This window comes from Chelon labrosus (genome assembly GCF_963514085.1).
Source record: "Chelon labrosus genome assembly, chromosome: 8".
NCBI lineage: Eukaryota > Metazoa > Chordata > Actinopteri > Mugiliformes > Mugilidae > Chelon > Chelon labrosus.
In genome coordinates, this window is record NC_140358.1 from 9371171 (window position 1) to 9387832 (window position 16662).

Below are 16662 nucleotides of genomic sequence, written 5' to 3' on the forward strand. Positions count from 1 at the left end.
CAAAACAGCTTTACAGCGACATACGTGTTTGTTAGTTTGAAATGTTATTTTGCAAGTCAAGAAAGTCAGTTTGTTGTGAAGATAAAAAACTACCCTTTAGCTTCATGTGAAACCATTCATTGAACTACATCTTTTGACTCATGCAGTATATATTCCCAAAATGAACTTGGTTACCTGTTTGCTGCATTTCATCAGAAATAATATCAAAGGATGCAAAAATCACAAGTATTTAACATCTGACACTATCATAAACTCTAATAGGTTAGAGATTACATCTCATGTGCAACTTCTGGGTTTCTAATTACATATCTCCACACCCTTATCTGGAAAACTACAGCTTTCTTTTCAGTTGACAAACATGTGTAATTAATGGCTGATTTCATACAAGATAATCAAGACATTATTTGTCTGACTACCTGTTTATACATATATTTTTATAAATACGGTCCTGCGGTGGTCCAACCGAAGTGGCGGGTGTCTCTGTTAAACAAAAATAATGTTCTCATGACATTGGATCTTCCACAGACATCTCTTTGAGAAATACTCCTGAACACAGGTGGAGATAACCTGACATGCCAGATGGTTTGTTACACAGAGCCATCTGAGAAGCTGACCTTGGAAACGGTTCAGAAAAGGGCAAGGCCTTTTCCCCAAAAGAATACTTGGCAGGTGAATGGACAAACCATCTGTCTGTCATCATCTATCACAGGCTAAATGCAACAATCTCTTTGAAAGCTAGCATGCAGTCAGCATAGCCAGCTATGTAGTTAGCACGTCGATGGAATGTTCATTTGTCGTGAGACCTTGAAAGGTATGTATAAGGAACTGAAACGTCCCATGTAGTTAATTCTATTCGTTGTGGCCTTTGATACCTAAAGGTGGAGATTTTGGGCATGGTGTGCAGACTCCTTTAGGAGTGACCATCCTAAAACATGCCCATGGCTGACTATAGTTCCTAACAGGATGCTGATTTGTCTGCACTTCTGTGGATCTGCCATAAGCACATATCTTGAAGCCTGGCTTGATGAATTGTCATGTGATCTCCAGCATCTTGCAGCAATCGAGCTGCTGTCAAGGTATGGATGGAGATGGATACCTAAAAACACTGAATCATAAAATCACAACTGTCTCCACATCTAGATGCATTCAGTAAGAAAGTCTGCTTTTTTTTTGTATTTTGATTAAGGACTGTAGAAGACTGTACTGTTTATGTGGTCGGATGTCTTGAGTCCAGTACATTTGCTGATGGCCTGGCTCCACGCACACAACTACAAGACTTCAAAATAGCATGGCTTTATTTTCATCTGTTATACTCGATGTCTGAGTGTGGAGGTGTTCAAGAAGAATGTTGCCCATTTGAGTGGTAAAACCCACCTACACTCTTAGAATTCAAAATAAATATCAGAGTTAATCATTTAGGCAGCAGCTACATAAAATGGCTTGTACTTACGCTTAAAGCCTGAGAGCTCTCAGACGATTTGAGGGTGTGACTTGACAGAAACCCGGAAAGAAACTGTTGGAAGAAAAAAAAAATGCATCATAAGATTTACTGAAGCTGACCTCTTCAGCATTTTCTTTTTAAGTATGCATTTAACACTTGATCCGTTGCTCTTACCACACTGAACGTTAGCACCAACCCTCAGGGGATGCTGCGTATCACTGCCGTATTCTGCATTGCTGGAGTTTTCTGAAATGTAGGCTACAGCTTCACAGAAAAAAAGGAATACTATAGTTTTTCAGACATCACTAGGACTGCATTATTTTTAGCCTTTGAATATTTTTTTTGTTACCTTAAGGGCAATGCGTTTGACTTCTTTTTCTGTTTCAAAAGGTTTCCACTGTACCTCTCAGGGTATGTAAAGAATCCTTAAAGCTCCCATGCCTATTTAGAGTGATGCAAAGACATGTTACACCATCTCAATCTGTCAGCCTATATGCTATGTACACTTGGAAGAAGGCTGTGTCTGTTTGTGCCATATAGAATTATCACCTCTTAACTATATGACATTTCTGGAGAGAAAAAAACAATCATGGCACAGACGGAGAGGGGGTGGGGTGGCATTTGTCAGTGCTCTCATTGGGGTTCAAAAGTAGAATGTAAAAATGTCTGTCTTTGTCTAATCCAACACATTTTATTTTTGTAACTGAGAAATCTGTTCAGGGACCCCAACATTTTTTTTTCCAACTGTCAGGGTGTCATTTGTCAAAAAAAAAAAACTGAAACTGAATTCCCACCCCCAGTCCTTCTGTATGTTGTGAGGTTATGGCTGTTTTAAACATGCAAGGTGGGGATTTGTACATGTATGTACGGGGACCTGCCATCTCAAAGACACACACCTCATGGTCATCCATGCAGAGAGCACTTTGGCCGATCTCCTGACTGCCTATTTGACACTGCTATTTCCTGTAGCTTTACCCTCCGTCAGTGACCGCTGACGCTTAAAAAACTGAAGCCGTCGGACTAGAGAGTATTGTCCCTCATGATTGAGATGTTAACCTTCAGGGCAGACCCTTTGCTCTTTAGTGTCTCATTTTTTTCTTCCCTCTTTTCCCTGTTCTCCTCCTCCTCCTGCTACTTCTTCTTCTCCTGCTCCTGTGGTTTCTCTTCGCCGGCAGCCTGCACGGTGAGGCCGTCAAGCCATTAGCGAGTCCCAGCACTGATAATGAAGCCACAGAGGTGGTCTGAGCCAGTGTGGCACAGGAGCTGGAGCACAGGAGGAAGGTAGATTAGGATAATTACCTGGCCATGGGGGCACAATGAGGAAAAAAAAAAATAACTCACTTCCTGAAGGCCTTGATCAGCAAAGGAGCGCTGTACAATCAGGTGAGGCACCCTTTGCTTGAAATTTAAATGATCAAAATGTTAAATTACATATGATTTTGCTGTGATTGTCATTCTTTATTCTCTGTGTTGGCAGGTGTTCTCCTCATCCCTCACGTGTGCACGTTTGTTGTTAATGTAGCTGTGGTTTAGGTCTTTCACACGTACTGTAAGGACATCCTAAATATCCACACTCGCAGAGACTTTGAAGAGCCTATGAGGTCAGGTTTTAAATTATGGTCTGCACCCACACCAAGCTTTCTCTCCTCAGTCTTGTAAATCCATTTTCCACACAATGCATTTCAAATCAAAGCGGCGTCACCATAACATGCCTTAGGAAACATTAAGCCATAGTGCATTGCTTTCATGTATGATAGCATAGCCCCTGTATGCTTTGATGTGCTCACTTTTTTAATGCTTTATTAATAATAACACATTGGCTCCTTCTCACACTACCATCAGCTGCTGGTGCTTCTTTCTCTCCTCCTGTACTGCATCCCTCACTCTTTCCATGCCTCAGCTGCTTCATCCCTCCCTCCCCAGCCCCTGAGCCTGGTCTCAGGATTGGCCTGTTTGTGTTTGGGAGGGGGATTAGAGGGAATGACATGGGCCTCAAGATGAAGAGAGTGACAAAGGCCTATCAGAGGGCAGAGAGTACGGAGCACTGCAACACTATTGGTCGCTGAGAAAATCAGACACGTCTTCATTTCTTCCAGCCATCCTCGCCGAGCGCCTAGCTTTCATTTCCTCGCCCGGGAGGGAAGCATCGAGAGAGAGAGAGAGAAGAAGGGGGGGGTCAGGATCTGGGTTTCTGTTTGTGAGTTTAAATGTGTGTGCACATGTGTGTTTACTTGCATGTTGTGTGCAGTAAACATAGAAATACAAGGGGCTGAGCATGTAGACACTGATAGCAATCACCTCCTCCAAAGCTGGCCAAAATACAAAGCAGCCTGCGCATTTCTAGTGTTGTCCTAGCTGAACACTATGAATGGAATGCCTGATTCATGCAAGCCTCTAATTATTTCAGCTTTATCGCTGGATGTTTTACATTAGTGCCACAGGCAAAAGTATTCCAAAACACACAATGGCTGCCCTGATATTTGCTGATATTCCTGGCAAATTTTGTGTAATGTTAACAATTTGCTGGATCCATTAGCAGCCCGCCAGTCACATGTGCACACCTGCACAATAACATCTGCTGATTTAATTTTCTGCTTTCGTGATGTCTTTGTCACGTTTTGATGGTTTCTCCTCTTTCTGTTATAGAGTATTATTGAATTTTGTTTTTGTTATTGGATTATCACAACTTCTGCAGCACAGTTCTCAAGTCATTCAACTGCAATCTGTGGTTGTATTCAGTAAAAAAAATAAATATATTAATGTACCAAAATAACTCTGTCTGTCTCTATTTCCTTCAAAGTGTTTTTCTATCATCTGAATTTCCAAAAGACTCTTCATTGATCTGCATGTATTTCCTTTGTCAGACGCTAGCATCTATGCGCTCACACCAATTATTCAGTGTTATGCAATGTTTTATATACAGATTTGACAGTGGAAGCCCTTCCTAAAGCTTACAGTATGAACATTGTGCCTGTTGAGTTTGTTGTACACCAGACTGTTCTCGGTATTGGCCTGCTTGTTAGGATGCAGCCAGTTGACTCTGGCTGTCTGCACAGTGATATGACTGGGAGCAGTGGGGCTGGGCCCCTCGGCTGACTCTCTCCTCCTCGCCCATAATAGATCTGCGTGGTCTGAAGGCCCTCTGGGGGCACCTGGCTCCCCTTCCTGCCATCTTTGGCTCAATCGATTGCTGAGGCTATCCCAGCACAGAGACCAGGGGTCAGCTTCAAAGGCCTCCTGCCCACTTCCTGCCACCTGGTGTTCCATTTCGGGTACATTTCCTTTTCATTCCCTCCACCCTCCATTGCCCTTCTACGAACAGGTTAAGGACATGGAGTCGGTACAGCTCCTCCCTGTGATCTCCTTCAGCGTCCTGCCTCACTGCCCACATGCAGAGAGAGGGTGAGAGATCAGTCCCACCCAAACACCATACAATCACGCCATCATCTGATATGAAAATGCGCTTTTGATTTAATTGTGGCCTACATTGCATATCTCTCTACAGTGAAGTGATGTGGTTCATTTTCCTTTGTATGGACTGGAATATGTGAAATTAACTTAAACCTCTCAAAATATATATAGAGCATCCATCTTTTCTCTTAAGTCTCTGACACAAAAATCACATCAGCTCTAAATATTATTTTGCATCCATTTTAATCACATTAAAATATCTGTACGTGCACATTTTCACAAATTAATTAAGGCAATGGCTTGTTTATAATAGGGCACTAAATTAAGTGAACTTTTTGGCTCTCACTTGGAACATGTTCCATTATTAACTGATCAACAGATCTGCTATGGTATGAATAACTCCCTATCCCTTTCTCTGTTGGTCAAGTAACAAATGGCGAGGCTATTGAACACACATTTTCATCTCCATCAGGGCTGTCGGACAATCAGCTCCAAGAATACATATTAATCAATCGAGATTTTTGAATCTGTTTATTAAGCCCAGCCATTTTCCCCCTCCAATACATTAGCAGATCTCAGTATGTCCGCTACTCTTGTGAACAGGGATGAGAAGGAGAACGAGGGAGAGGAAATAAAGGTCTGATGAGTTTGGCAAAGAGAGGATGGAGGCTGAGACAGATGGCATGAAGTCTGCAGCACTCTGGCGTGGCTCGCTTGGTGCTAAAATCCTCCTCTCTCACATTCCAACAAATCCTACCAGGAGGCTGGGGAGTCTGTCACACCACTCCAAGGATCCACACGGCTCTCTTCACCCCCCCCCCCCCCCCCCCCCCCCCGTCCTTCCCCACTACCGTTGCCCCCCCCCCCCCCCCCCACTCCCGTGCAGCCGAGCCTCTGACCACTCTATCGCATTACTGCTATTTTATCCTCACATGCGTATAAATTCACACATGGACATGTATAGAGAAGGGTCATTTGAACCTTTACAGACATAGTGAGATAAGCAGCACTGGGGGGGGGGGGGGGGGGTGCCGATATGACTGCTCTGATGGAAAAGAAACTATAATTGAGAGAAGTAGCCTTTACTGTCATCCTAATAATCTTATTCAGTAAACACAAGACCAAATCATAAGGGAAAGACAATCCATTTATATCAGAGGAAGACGACATAAGAAGCTTTTTGATGAGTTTGTCCACAGCCTGGATAAGCTCATGATCTTAAGCAGAAACTGTGTAACCCAATATCAGCCCAAACATTCACTCACACCCGTATTCCAAGCCTTCCCGAGAGTTTACAATCCAAATTGGGCAGTGAGAGCTGGCTGTGATTACACACATAGCACAAAACCAACAACTGGATCATGGGCTCCACACAGCATCTTCATCTGCAAATACTGTATCTCTGGATCTCCTTTGAATGTGCGACGCATGCTTTCTTTCACCATCTCAAAGTGGTTCATCAAATAAGAACAATCTAATTTATTTTACACTATGCTCTCTCCACATGTCTCTTTCTCGCTGTCTTCCTGCCTGCCTTCTGTTTGTTCTAATGAATGACTTCTGAGATAAAGTGCTGCTGTGAGGAGGTCACACAGGGCTTCAGAACCACATTAATGTTAATGATAATAAAAAGAACAATCTGTGCTGAACCTCTTGGATCTTTTCTTTTCTCTCTCCATATGGAATGAATGTTTTATCTGCTATTGTTTTGAATATTGTCACGTTTGAAACCCTGTGCAATTAAAATGCACACTAAATATTGTTTTGTGTTTTTATGCGAGCATTGTCTGTTGACAAAAAAAAAGGGTGCTCTGATAAAAGGTATACAGTGGTGTGCCATCTGCGTTACAAAGTACACTAGGAAGCACAACATCAGGCATATCGTAGCAACATGGTGCAGCATGAGAAAATATATTCCCTACGGTAACACTTTAAGTGCACAACACATGCCAAAAACACTTAAATTGCCAACACAACTTTTAACAGTTGACAAAGGGTTATGCAGGGATCGGGCTTTGTAGATGTGACTTTAACTTTTTACATACAAAAGGTTGCGTTCCCAGCATTTGGTCCAACTGTATTCAACACAATTTGAAGAAATTTAATGGAATCCATTTTTAAAACAACGCTGTTAACACATCGGTGGCAACTTTTCTTCTGTTTATACAACGTCTATAGTTTCAGCTGCACATCCTGAAAGCGCTACATGTTTGTAACTCAGTATAACCGCAGCGGAAAAAAACTCATATTGAAACAGATTCAGAAAAAGTTTTGAGTCAAAAACAAATCAAGTTTTCTCTTATGTGCAGGTTTTCAGCAGCAGAACAGGTCATCATATCAGACTCTACTCAACAGCAAAGTGATTGCTGGGGTTGTTTACACGGATGTGACATTCACAGGCAGATCATTTGCGACTTTCCCTCCCATCAGCACTGAGACAGAGTTGCTGGCCGTCCTTCCTACGTGGCAGGGCAGCGTGGCGTCCCCAGGCTCGTTGGCACTGCAGCTGTCACCCACAGGATGGGAAAGTGGCAGGGTCGATGGCTCCGCGGCGTGGCTTCTGGCAGCATCCCTCCCTTCCTGGACTGGTGAAAGGGCAGGGATAGGGAGCCCAGTCTCTCAGTGCATTGATCGAGGGCCAGCCCTCCATTAGCCACCGTCAGAGCTAAAGGTCAGCTAAGGCCAACGGATGGGTCCTGCGTGCGCATCCTATGGAGTGACTCATTCTCACATGCAGGGAGTGAGTCGTTGTCACTTTGGTCTGCGCTGCCCCCCCCCACTCCTGGTGGCCACATGAGGATGGCCATTCCTCTCAGAATAGTTGACCCCTCCCTGATGGGTTGATTCCTACTCAGTCACGTTTCCCTTTTTTGTAATTTGATGTCAGCCGCATTATGCGTTATGGTTGCTTTTAGAGATATTACAATCTCCTGCCAAATTAAAAGGCCCTTCCTTCTAATTTTCTCCAACAGAAATTGCTTAATAAATGAGCAGGCCCTGATTTGCACTGATGATCACACAGCAACACAATTGCATCAAATTGCTCACCCAGCAATGGTTCACCACATCGTGCTCATCACCGAGTGGCAACTACTGCCTGGTGTGGCTTACATTAATGCATCCAGGCTGTGAAAGGGGATAATTGTGGTGCTAAATGCTTTAGAGGCTGACAGGATCCATTTCTTGACTTGTCAAGGGCAGCAGCGATAGAGTGGGTCATGCCGGGGTCTGCACAGACAGAGGCAGATGAATTTATTTGCACCAACATGCATGCACACATGTGAGCACGTGAACACACACACAGGCAGGCAAAATCAGTCACACACATAGAAATGATTGTCTCTTGCTTCTGTCAGGTTGTGTTTTTTTCTCCAGCCATGGAGACCTCATCCTGGGAAATTGAGCAATTTCTGATTGAAAATAGTGCCGGTAATTAGAGCACTCACTATTTGTAACCACTTGGCATTGCATTAGTATGCAAAGCTGGTTGCCAGCTTATCTTGGGGAAAACGTTTGTTTCCTTAATTGCCCTCTTAGGACAAAAGTGAACAGGGTGGGTGGGGAGGGAAGAGAGTAAAATGTTAACGTGCTGCAGTAAGAATGGAGCCTGGTGTGTTGAGGGGATGTGACTCCCTGAACACAGGGGTTAAACTCCACTAATAGGCTTCATACAACACACATGGGCACACACACACACACACACACAGACATGGAGTAACAGTGGAACACTCATACACCCACATATGGGCACACATTTGCATTGGCACACGGGCACATGGAAGCACAGACAACAAGACAAGTATGATGAGCCCACACATTCCAGGACACATACAATTAGGCACAATTAACTCCGTAGACATACTGTACAGCGCAAAATTAGATATGTAAATATAAGTATTCAACAACCTAATGAATTAAACGACCCATTCCATTAAGATGAAATAAACCTACTTTTATCAGTTCAATCATTTCGTTTGATAACACAAATATTCAGTTTCTTCACCCACTTTCATCGGACGATATGAAACCTGACATATACATTTATTCAGCTGCCCTTTGAATGTAAAGCTTTGCCTTCATCTTCCGCTTTATCTGCACTGCAGTTAAAAATGTTAAATCTGGTAATAACTCATCCCTGCTTGAACATAATTCCCCTACTGTCACCTGTAGAGGGAAGGCCGAGGGTGAATCGATTTTGTCAAATTCTGCATTACACTGGAACATGATACTCACAAATTTCCAAACAGAGATACTACTTATTTTTAAATGTAAAAATCAGATACAATTAGTTCTCTCTCTTTTCTTTTTTTGCAGCAGTGACTCATGAGGCATTTTTTGCTTTGAAGTAGTTGCTGGATTCCTATGATTCCCCTTGATTGCAGAAGTGGCTCAGAGGAACAGACAGTGAGACATTCATAAAACACAGAGGAAATGTTTAATTAAAACTTTCTACCACATGCAAAAACAACGAGTAGATTTACCATCTGTACATAGTATGAAAGCAGTCTCCAGGATTATGAAGAAAATGAGAATTTTACATTTAACTGTAACACGTAGGAGGGTTTGCTTAAAATAGAGATTGCTGTAAAGAAAAAAAACGCAATTTTGGTTACTAATATTGCTTGGAAAAAGAGTGACTTTGACTCAGCTGTAAAGGACGTGGTTTGTATATTTGATTATAGGAACAATCAGCCCTTAATTCATCTGAATGAAGTGTGGAGGTATTTTTATATGTTCTTTAAAAACACGAATAAAATGAAGGAAATAAAGAAAGTGTGATGACCTCCTTCATCGCTCCGCTCTTTGAACGAGGTTATCGCCACGTGTTGAAACCCTTCTCTATTTAAGTCTAATCCGCTTACTCACAAACAAACACAAAGACGGGGAATCATTTCATATTAAGAAGAATCAAAGTCACTCAGCGCTTCTGAAATGTAATACAAACAGGATTTTATTTATTTTTTATTTATTTATTTTTTTTGCATGTGAGCGATGAAAAATCAAACCCCCTGCGAGCGCCAGTGATGCTAAATGTTTGCTTTATCTTAATTCTAACTTTAATACCAAAGTTTTGCGCCTTTGAAGAAGGTGGTTTTGTTCTCTCTCCAGATGTGGCGGATAGAGATGAATGAAATGCAGGTGATTTAGGCCGTTTGAGTTACTTTAGTCCTGCGTAACGATGGATGAGGGGTCATCGGGCAAACCAAAGGGTGAAGTTTAGAATAAAATATTTGAGGGATTTTGAAATCAAAATTTGGGCCGTGAATGCACCATTCTACTCTCTTCTGTTAATTTAATATTCAGCAGCAAAGTTTTAATAACAGGCAGCGAATACTGTGAAAAAGTACAACTTATTTTTACTTACTTACTTATTTTTCTGTGTTTAGAAAAAAAAAATCAGCAGAAGACTCAGCTACAGGTGGATGAATAATTATGGAATCGTCACCCATGGGCCCGCAGGCCTTCTGATCTCTGTCTCCTAAGTCCTTATCAAAAACCCGCATTTAAACTATTTTCCTATCGGCTTTAGTTTCGCCACTGAAGTGATAAAAGAACCCCGATGTTAGATTTAGGCCAGTTCGACAGTAATTGGTGTCCGATGAAATAACGTTTCCTCTTTCGTCTCAGACATCTGTTGCGTTTCATGTTCTTATCAAGGACGCGGAGTAAATAAAAGTTTTTAGTAGAGGAGCAGGCTGGATAAATGGACCTTACAGTTCTCTCCGTCGTGAAGTTCCCGCAAAATTAAAGCGCGGCATATGAGATAGTGTTAAAATAACATGCCCTTGAAGCTGTCTGGCAGGCATGAGGGAGGTGAGCCGCTCAGCCCCTTTAAAACATTTGGAGGAAAATTGGCTGATAGGAAGAGAAAATTGTTCCCAGGATTATTTATTTAAAAATCAAAATTAAAAAATAAATAAAATTAAAATAAAAAATTAACCCTTAACTAGTTTTGAGCAAATACTGGGACTTTTAAGAAATGCTGCGCAAATGTTAATGTGTGCGCCTCCAAATAGGCCTACATGCATGCGCTCACGTGGACGCGCGGCAGGTGGGCGATGAGGCTGTGTGTGTGGAGTGTGTGTGTGTGGAGTGTGTGTGCGTGGAGTGTGTTCAACATAACCCGTTTCCGGTTTCCATCAATCAAAATCATCAATCAGTCAAACCAAAACGGTCGTGAATTCGATAATTAGAGGCATCTATTGGTTCGTGGGTATATCCTGGGCTTCATTTGACACCGGCAGGATGTTTTCTATTCGTTTTTGTTAACTATAATAGATTCTCCGACTGAATCCGGCGTTTTTGCGTTTCGCCAAACAAAACCTGAATGACGAATGCTGAGTTACTTGAATAGGAATCCCCCTTTAGATCATCTCCGGATGGAGGTTTGGGAATGCAAGACTTCCTTAAAGTGATGAGGGCCCAAATGGCTTTAGGAGAGCTGAATCGGTGTCCGTGTGTACACACCATGTCCAACAAAAGCAGGGGCTAATCCATCTAATTTACACAATGCACAGGGCCCTGTTTACATGGGATATACCCACAGAGGGCCTCTGTCTCGTCCTCCTCGCATCACAGACAGAACAGAGGTAGATTTTTTTTCTCTCTCTCTCATGTGATGAAAGGCGAAACGAATAGTCATTGGTACAATCGACACCAAATCCAAAGAAGAGAATGTGGCTCTACACCGTGAATTTAAATACGAATGAATTTATTGTAAAGCACTGCTCACCTATTATACCTATTCTCACAAGTTCAATTTGTTAATAAATTAATATTAATAAAGCAAGATTTAAATTATCACGCTGCAAAATGTGCAAAAATGACACCAGTGACGATTAACGAGTGAAACTGATTCGTATTTGAAAACTAATCCAAGGCCTTTTATTTGTATTAATTCTTACGAAATATCCAAATATCATTGGTGAGTCTTTTTTTTTTTCATTTTTTTTTTTTTAAAACGAGTCAGTTCTCAACACAACACTTACACAAATCACCCAGACGAACAGAAGCACCTAATTTAATTCAAAATGTCCCCAATTCTAACTAACATACATATAGACATAGCTGCTTTGTTCTTGTGCGCAGGCTCAAAACCAAAACTATGTCATGACTCAACACGGAATAAATTAACAAAAAGAAGAACATTACGTGTATTTTACCCAGAAATAATCAACACGTAGCCTAACTCTAAGCTTAAAGTTCAGTTTAACGTTAGTTTCAGTTCCTTAGAGTAGTAACACGATTTCAAAATAGCCCAGAAGTACTATCATGTATCTGGGAGCTCTCATTTTGAAAATGTCCTGTATCAGAAATAATAAAACGCATATTATGAAATTTGTTATCCTCGTTTTTTTTCACATGTCCTCTTCTGGTACACACGCAGTGATGCAATCGCAGTTTCCCTGCGATAATAAATTCATATTCAAGGGAGATATTCTAGATTAATTTTATTTTGTATTCTTTGAACACATCCAAATGTCATCCGCCCTGCACCTGTTAAACCATAATGCGCACGATGTCTTTCTGAACTTAAATAAAAAAAAAAATCCATTTTAAATCCTAGTCTTTACCTTCAAGCAGCCTTCTCTACAGAGAATGCTTTTAAGTGCATTTAACCTAAAATAACATTAATAGAATCCAGAAACTAAATGGTTTACGGGATCGTTAAGGTAAGGGCTAAGTGAATGGCGCAGTTTTATTTTCTGTTCTGTCACCTATTGACTATTAAGTGTAATAAATTTTGAGTTCTGGCTGCTGCGACGTCTTTTTAATTACTTTCATTACAGTCCTCGATTTCCTCTTTATTCGACTTAGAGCCATTTATACCTTCCACGGCTGTAGGTGTGTTTCACCGTTTCCGTAATTGCATTTTTTTTTTTTTTTTTTTCCAGAAGGGGGTCGCGTAATTACTTTGGCACAGCCAGGTAAATTCCGGCTCTAAATTGAAATATTCTCCTTTAATCCTCACTAAATCCCAATTCTCAGGACACGGAGATGTGAGCAGCGGAGGAGTCATGCGGAGCCCCGGTTGCTTCTCCAGGTGAGCGTCGCGTCGCGGGGGGGCTGAGGATCTCCTCTCGCCGCCATAAGCATAAAACAAGATTACTAGATCTTTATCAACGAGCGTCCCCCCCCCCCCCCCCACACACACACTCCCCCCTCGCAGAACTGCAACTTCACAATCTCATGTTGAGACAGGGGATGTTGCATAATGAGCAGGAAATGAATTGTAACTTGTTTCAGGGGGGATATTTTAAAACTTAAATGAATAAGTCATAAATAAACTTCGCTGCGTGTTTTCCAGGGGTTTTATTCCGTTAACAAAAGAGCAGGTGAGCTTGTTTATGTAAATGAATCAGCAGATGCATTACTAAAGCTGTGCTTGATATCTTTGTTTTGCATGCTATTTGAAGAGGAAGAGGCTCCTAACGCTTATCAGACATTAAAAATAACATTTTTTGTCTTCCTGTGAACAGGGAAATATATTTACCCGATCACAGGTAGAGTCTATATCTTAGGTTTTTAAGAATAGTCTCCCTTGCAGGAGTAAATACTAGTCGAAGTTTGTACCTTCTGCTTGTCATGGTGCTGCCTGAATTTACCTTCCCCGTATCTTTAATTTGTAGTCACCAGGAATAAAAGGCTGAATCTCGGCTCTGGCAGCTCCCATGTCAGTCTTTGCAGGAGTGGGTGACAGAGAACAGCAGAGGCAGATAGCATGCTAAAATCGCATCACTAGAGACCCCACATCAAAGTAGACCAAACCTCATATTGAGTGAACTTTTAAGCCAGAAAGACTGTGTGACATCAGAGCACCTAAAATGTGACTGTCATGTTTTTCAAACTTCGCTGAACACGAGCTCAAAGACTTGAGAAGTATTCAATGGCAAAGCACTGTTCAAACGCACACAGTAAGATTAGCAGTCTTTGTCTTACAGGAACCTCAAAGACCAATTAGATTGAGAGATGGGTGTGACGAGTTTGTCAAAAAAAATAAGATGATAGATACCACTTTGGCAGTGAGCAAACATGGCTGGGGATTTCACTCAAGCGCAGTCATTGACAAGGCACTGTCAGAAAATGTGTCAACTTCAGCAGACCTGCCAGTTGACAAAGATGCAGCATGGGATTGAGACTGATCAATTCCCAAACTGCCAACAAGACGTGGCTATGATAGCAGCACTTTATTTTGTCAAGTAAAAAAAAGTACTCCTCACTTGGATACATTGTCAACTTTTTATTTGCATCACAAGCCTGCACCGTCCCAAGATACAGAAGTAAGAAGAAAAAAAAAGTGACATATTTATCCCTGGGTTTCAAAACTTTCACAGCAGAGTTTTGACCATCCCTTATTCCTGTTTTGGACACAGACACGGAAGTAGCAAATAGTGCACATGGTTTTGTTGTTTAATGTACACCAATTCAGCACCTCTAATAGTTGAGCTCGTCTTCGGCCACTATTTCTGAAGTGAAATCCGATACTCAAAGCGTTTTCCCCTTCAAAGTAGTCTCCTGTTGTGCTTTGTAACCACAATAGTGTCAATCTCATACTTTCAAAGCCTCACGTCTGTGTCAGCTTTGAGTAGCTGTCTATACATGCCTCCGAATAGAGTTGATGCTTTGATGGCTGGTCTGAAAACAGTTCGGAGCACTGTGACAAAATATAGAGCCGAAAAACAAATTCTCTTGATTTGGCTGCACCAGACATTTGACCTGTGATTGCTTTTGTAAGCATAAACTACACGGTTACGACTGTTGAGCTTGAGAAAAATTTGTTCTTGCTCTGCGCTAGCTATGGGAAGGAAACTCCCAATCAGCTGTAATTTATAGATCACAACCAACTCCAGAATCTATGGTTACAAAAGATATAGCTCATTAACCTGCGGTTAAAATTAGAATCAATCAATATTACCACTGTAGTGCATTTTCTGTTTGAGATGAATGGATTTGTATCACATTTGTAACACCACTATTCCCATTGTCCCTTTCCCTGATAAAACAGCCAAAGATATGAGGTTGCTTGACATGAAAAAGCTTTAGAGTAGTTGCCCTAAACAACAGCCATTGGAAAGACCGCATTTGAAGCCACACAGAGTGATTGGGAATAATCAGATGACAATAATCAGATCAGAAGAAAAGAGAGCCAATCTCAATAAAGTTTGTCATTCATCCATTCAAGGTTCAATCATATCAGAGGTGTTTTGCATAACTATGAGACACTGGTTCTAATCCTCAAAGGGTTTTGGGGCTACTTGGCTTTGCACTGTAGTCATTCAAGGTCGCAACCCGGTAGGAAATATGGGCTGCCATAGCAACGCAAAGATGGCCTCTAAAGGCTTAGCATAATTCTTCCCTAATAGAAAAATAACAGCGGCAAATCCCATCCTTAGTGAACTAGCTTATTTGACAGAGGCAGACTCCCACCTGTGAAGCACATAGTCACCACACCAATGCACTAAGACTACGATAAGATGAAAAAGACCCCATCTCTGGATGGGGAAGGGCCTAAGCTCAAGCCAAATTCTTTCTCTTCTCTGAAGCTGAAAACAGCCCACAGTGGTGTCTCTGGCTAGCTTTAGGTTTTTGAAGCCGGACAATACAAGCTGCCAAATGAATCATGCTCTCTTATGTAGTACCTAACTTTGAAGTGCTTAAGCCATACTCTGAGAAAATACTTTTGGCAGCAGAAGATGGCTTATATAGGATCAGATCAGTGAATAGTTTTTACCTTCCTTCTTAAACTCAATGAGACTTGTTGAATGACTTTTTGTGCATATATTTGATGAAATCAGATCAGTTTCCGCCTTCACGGGATGCTCTAGTGGGATAAATATGGCACTAAAACTGCCTGTCCTCTCCTGTCTGATTGTGATCACAAAATATGTGATCCCCCCTCCCTTTACCCCTCCCCCTGCCTCGTTGCCAGGTACCACAGAGATGGATTCTTGTCACTGTGTGAGTTGCATCAGGATGATGAGCACTGGGGAGAGAATAAATTACTGCCACACTTTAGGGTGGGAGGCATGTAAGTAGCAGCCGCTACAACAGTGCAGTGCTCTCTGCTTATGGAATCACTAATGAGGAGCGATATCCAGCAATGTTGCAGCCATGGTGATCGAGCTCAAATCAAAGGCTTCATGAAATCATTACTGTCAAAGCTAGCTACGAAAATCAAAAGATTGCCCAACATGAATTTCTGTATAGAGGTATACAGTGCTGTTTTGTTACAAGCAAAGGCTAAGATAAAGAGGGAGAGAGAGTTGCAGACGAGAGATCGTATGCTATCTCAGCTGTGCGCCTGAGTCAGCCATTTTCAGCTCAACTGGATTTCTGTTTATTCACTACATTCAGCAGCTCGAGCATCATCGTCAGGCTCAGACGCGACATCTTCCTGTCAGTGTCCTACTGTAGATGCGCGCCACTTGTCTTGTTCGGCTGCGTCTAAAGGGTATTTCAGCCCGCCAGGATGAGCCCTGCTACCTCTTTCCTGGCTGTGTATAATCTCATCATTGTCAATGATGTTTTTTCAAGGGCATGGCGTTCAAGAGCATATAGTCACGATGACAGAGCAGAACTGTAAGGAAGATTATCTTTAAATCAGAATGTCCCTTCAGCTCAGAATAAAAACCTACATGTTTTTGTCTGGCTGTTGTATTAGTATAGAAATCACTAAATCCTAAATGATTCTTATCTTAACATGTTAATGTAACTGAGGATAAATTCTATATATTCTAACATCCAGTACTTGTGATTCTGATAATTATATGCGAGACGTATTAGTTCTGTAAAGGGACTTTTTTGTCATG